The sequence below is a fragment of the Pinus tabuliformis genome, chromosome 1_2, assembly GCF_031772625.1.
Source record: "Pinus tabuliformis cultivar Carrire ecotype Pingquan chromosome 1_2, CPIR1, whole genome shotgun sequence".
NCBI lineage: Eukaryota > Viridiplantae > Streptophyta > Pinopsida > Pinales > Pinaceae > Pinus > Pinus tabuliformis.
The window spans coordinates 1205983936-1205988837 of record NC_142298.1 but is presented as its reverse complement, the minus strand read 5'-3'; the positions used below and the strand labels follow the sequence as shown (position 1 = coordinate 1205988837).

The 4902-nt window shown below is 34.2% G+C and overlaps 1 pseudogene; it reads right to left on the bottom strand.

The window, feature by feature from the left end:
* Positions 1-3578: 3578 nt before the first annotated feature.
* Positions 3579-4261, bottom strand: LOC149210597 (hyperosmolality-gated Ca2+ permeable channel 4.1 pseudogene; annotated as a pseudogene).
* Positions 4262-4902: the final 641 nt, after the last annotated feature.

Here is a 4902-nt window from a genome sequence, read left to right as displayed (position 1 = left end):
TTCACTACTCACCAATGTTTTTCTCCTGGATTTTCCATGAACCTACTGACAACTCCAACTACATGTGAAATTTTAGGTCTTGTAGATACGATTACATACATTAAGTTTCCTACCACATTTGCATATGGTACACGATACATATACTTCTTTTCTTCATCAGTTCTAGGACTGAAGCCCAAATAAAGGTTAAAATGGGAACCTAAGGAATAGTAATAGATTTCATATTGTCCATACCGAACTTTGCAAGTATTTTCTCCACTTACTACTACTGTGATAACCAGAGCTTTCCATTTTTCCTCTCTATGTTTATCTCCATTCCCAAGATATGTTTTACATCTCCAATATCCTTCATATCAAATGTCCCAGAAATATGAGCCTTTAACTTGTTGATATCTTCCGTTCTATTTCTTGCAATAAGCATATCATCAACATACATAACCAAGATAATGAATATGTAATGGAAACTTTTGAAGTACACACAATGATCATACTCACTTCTAGTGAAATTTTGCCTCACCATGAAGGCATCAAACTTCTTGTACCACTTCCAGGGAGACTGCCTCAGGCCATACAATGATTTCCTGAGCTTGCAAACTAATATTTTATTGTGACCTTGTACAAAACCTTTTGGTTGTTCCATATAAATCTCTTCATCCAAATCTCCATGAAGAAAAGTTGTTTTAACATATATTGTTCGAACTCAAGATCAAGTAATGCATTTAGTGCTAACACAATATGAATAGAAACAAGTTTTACGATTGGTGAAAAAATCTCATGAAAGTCAATACCTTCTACCTGAGAATAACCTTTTTCTACCAGCCTTGCCTTATATCTTTCAATACTTCCATCGACATTTCGCTTCAATTTGAAGTCCCATTTACATCCAACAACACGTCTCCCTTTAGGAAGTTCTACAAGATCCTAGGTTTTCTTCTTGGATAAGGAATACATTTCCTCGTCCATAGCCTTCTTCCATTTTTCACTATCTACATCATCCATTGCTTCCTGATAACAAGAAGGTTCTTCATATTCAATAATCAACGCAATAGATGAAGCAAAATCTTCATACCTTTTGGGTGTTCTTCTTTCCCTTGTAGACCTCCTTAAGGTGACTGGTTATTGAACTGGTTCCTGAACTTCTATAGTTTCCTTTACATATTCTTCACCTTTTTCTTCAAAAGTCTCTTCTTCCTTCCGACTTTCTAATAAAGGTTGAGTCTCCAACTGAATTTTATAATTTGGCGATAGATGTTCATGTTCAACTCTATCAACATCTGATTTTAGAAGACAAGATTCATCAAATGTTACATCTATACTAATGATTATCTTACGTGAAGAAGGATACCACAACTTGTATCCTTTCACAACATCGCCATATCCAAAAAAGACAACATTTTTCTTTTGGGTCTAACTTAGAATGTTGATTCTTTGGAATAAGAGCATAGGCATTACAACCAAAAATTCTTAAATATGAATAATCACAAGACTAACCTAACCAAACTTCTTCAAGAATTTTACAATTAATAGCAATTGAAGGTGATCGGTTTCCTAAATAACAAGCGGTGGATACTTCTTTTTCCCACAACTCCTTATGCAGGTTAGCATTGTTGATCATGCTTCTTTCTCTCTCCATAAGACTCTGGTTCATACATTCAACAACGTCATTTTGCTGAGGAGTATAGACAGAAGTTTTATGTCTAACAATCCCTTCATCCTTGCCATATTTTCAAATTCTAAGGAAGTAAATTCACTGCCATTGACAGTTCTTAAATATTTAATTACTTTTATTTTATTTTTTTCCACCATAGCTTTAAATTGTTTAAAAACATTAAATACATCAGCCTTTCTTTTTGACATATAGACCCAGACTTTCCTGGAGTAATCATCAATAAATGTTACAAAGTAAGATATAGCTCCATAAGATGTTTTAGGAGATGGTCCCCAAAGATAAGAATGAATATAGTCCAAAACTCCTTTACTATTATGATTATCGGATTTAAATGTTTTTCTACATTGTTTTCCATATACACAATGTTTGCAAAAATATCTACTAGGCACAATATGATGGTACTGAGAGATCGGGCATCCAAGTCCTCCCATTCCAAATTTGTCATGCGAACAGGTCTCTTTCTAATCCCATCTAATTATTTGTGCAACCCTTGTTGCACTAGAAAATCCCATTCCTTCAATTTCCACAATGAAAAGTTGTTCTTACTAGTGAACTTCTCCACCTCAAACTTAACATTAATCATTTTAGTCATTTTCTTCCTACACAGGCTCTTTCAAGATTCCTTTATTAATGACTAGGTTCTCTAAAATATTCTTCTTTTCTCTAGGCTTTTCTTTTAAATTTCTTGTCTCCTTATTTCAAAATTTTCAGCTAGGGTTTTTTTGAATTTCCTTTCACTGGTTTACTAGTGTTTCACTGCTACCCTTTTACAAATTTCAAGGTATTCTTTTTACTTCAAAAAAACCCATTTAAATATTATTGTTAAAGAAACCCTTTTCCAAACTTATTGTTTAGAGAAAAATTTCTTTAAAAAAATGATATTCATAAACACCAAAAATTATTTTCAGCCAATGCTTCAGAGAATTTCTCTTTCTACCACAATATATATATATATATATATATATATATATATATATATATATATATATATATATTGTGTAAATTTCTGCTGCAAGATTTTAAAAAGAAAAAATACCTCACTATTACTTCCTGGTGGTTATCCAGGGTCTGACCTCCTTTAATTTCCAGCAGCACTCAATCACAACGAGCCTTAAGGCTTAACCTTATGTGTGACTCTCATTTTACAGACATGTTCTACATACACAACTTCAAAACTTCTCCTTCTTTGCAGTCAACCCTAAAAATTTATCTAAAAAAGAAACAATGATTGTTTGATTTAAAAAAAATAGCTCCTTTATTCGTTTTTCTTCTTCCCTCGTCCCAATTGAAGTCCAATGAATTGTTCCCTTGCGTCCCCTCAATTAGAAAAAAAATGTTGTAGACTTTTCCGTCGTCCACTTCTCTTACATAGAATTTTCCATCGTCTGCTCCTCTTACGAGGTTCTAAATTTAATGGTGGTGGATCTGGTTAGAGTCAAATTCATCCACTCAACTACTCCATTATTGGCTCCAGACAAATTCACTTTCCCTTTCTAGAAACGCTTCATCTAGGTCGGTCTCTCTATGGCGGCAGACTTCTTCAACTCTTGCTCTAGGTTTCAAATTTTTCCTTACAACTGCCTCATGATCCTCACAGCCTTACAACTCTGATACCACTTGTTGGTATTCGAGCCCGTTAAATATATAAATAAGAAAGAAATTCACATAATGGGAAATTGAAACAAGAAAAAACACAAGGAATTTATGTGGTAAAACCCTAACAGTGTGTCAAGGAAACATCCACGGGGCAAGGGATTGGAATTCTTATTGATCAAGGTCCAAAATGACTCTCCAACCATTACATCCAGCCTCTCGGGAAACCATCATTTTTTAACATGAAAAACTTCGTTACATAACTCCATATGGTTACAAAACTGTCTAAATGGTAAACCCAAATTTACTAAGATAATTACATTTTAACTATAATTGTTGTCATTCTTAACACTTGAAGTAGTCTCTTGAAAGTGTGTTGTGTCTTTGGAATTCCTTGGATCATAAGAGTATAAACAAAGACATAATCAATTAAGAAAATTCCATCATGGAATCTTGTAGTGTTTAATCGCACCTCAAGTGCTTTGATATAGTAATGAACCACAGTAACTGCAACCACCATAAACAATATGTGCATCCATAATAAGGGAGAACCCTTCTTAATATAACTAATAGTAGGTTTTGGAAATTGATCTTCCATAGGGACTATTCTTTCATAGATATTAAGCGAGAGGAGAAGAAAAATTGCTAAAAAAAAAAAATCAGAGCAAAGGCAACAAAACTTCCACCCTCCACATAAAGAAATTGTGTTGCATTAGCCCTACAGGTTTGAGGAATTTGTTGATCAGTTGTATTCCAGATTTCCAATAATTTTTCAACCAAGCTAGAAGGTCCTGACACCTTGTGATTGCTCCACAATTTCACAAACAAAAATAGAAGTAGTCAACACAATGTCCCAATGGAAGAGATATTCAAAAGATATTGTATATTTCCATACCATGTACCCTCTCCTCCTATATCACTGGATGGGGTCGGGGACTCTGGTATAACTAAACTATCATTTGTGCCATTCAATCCACAATTCCCACTTACAACCATCATGGTTGATCCAAATATATACAATAGCGGCAATATCCCAATGAAGCCCATATAAAACAGTTTTTAGGCCATCCTGGAATCTACACAGTTTAATCTAGAGACATAATAGATTCCCTACTCCTCATGTTCTTGTTTGGTTCAAGCCAAAGGACAAGGGTTTAATAAAAAGTTCTATAAGGCCTCAAACCAGGCTCCCAATCTCTCAGAATCATCACTTCTTCATCAAATTCATGCAAAATGGAGACCAAAACACAAAAATAACCAATCAAATCCCTTATAAAACATTAAAACAAAAACTGTTTCCTAAGAGCTCCAAAATATGGACAAAATACCACAAAAAATACAACATATGGCTGCCCACCATCCAAAGTTGATCCCTAGATTTGAAAATATTAAATTCTGGTCTTATATGGCCTTCTTCCTTCATATCAAAAACCAAGAACAACAAAATTATAACAGGGAGAAAAACTAATCAAACACACCTGGGAAGTCTTTGTATTTTATCTGGGCAAGCTCGAAATGGAAAATGATCAGCTTTGAGATTTGACTTCAAAGCCCCTTCTCATGAATAGAAAACATGTCATTCAATCCAAACCGTCAAAGCAGACAGAAGGCTCCTTCAAATAACTTGGTTATCAATAGAA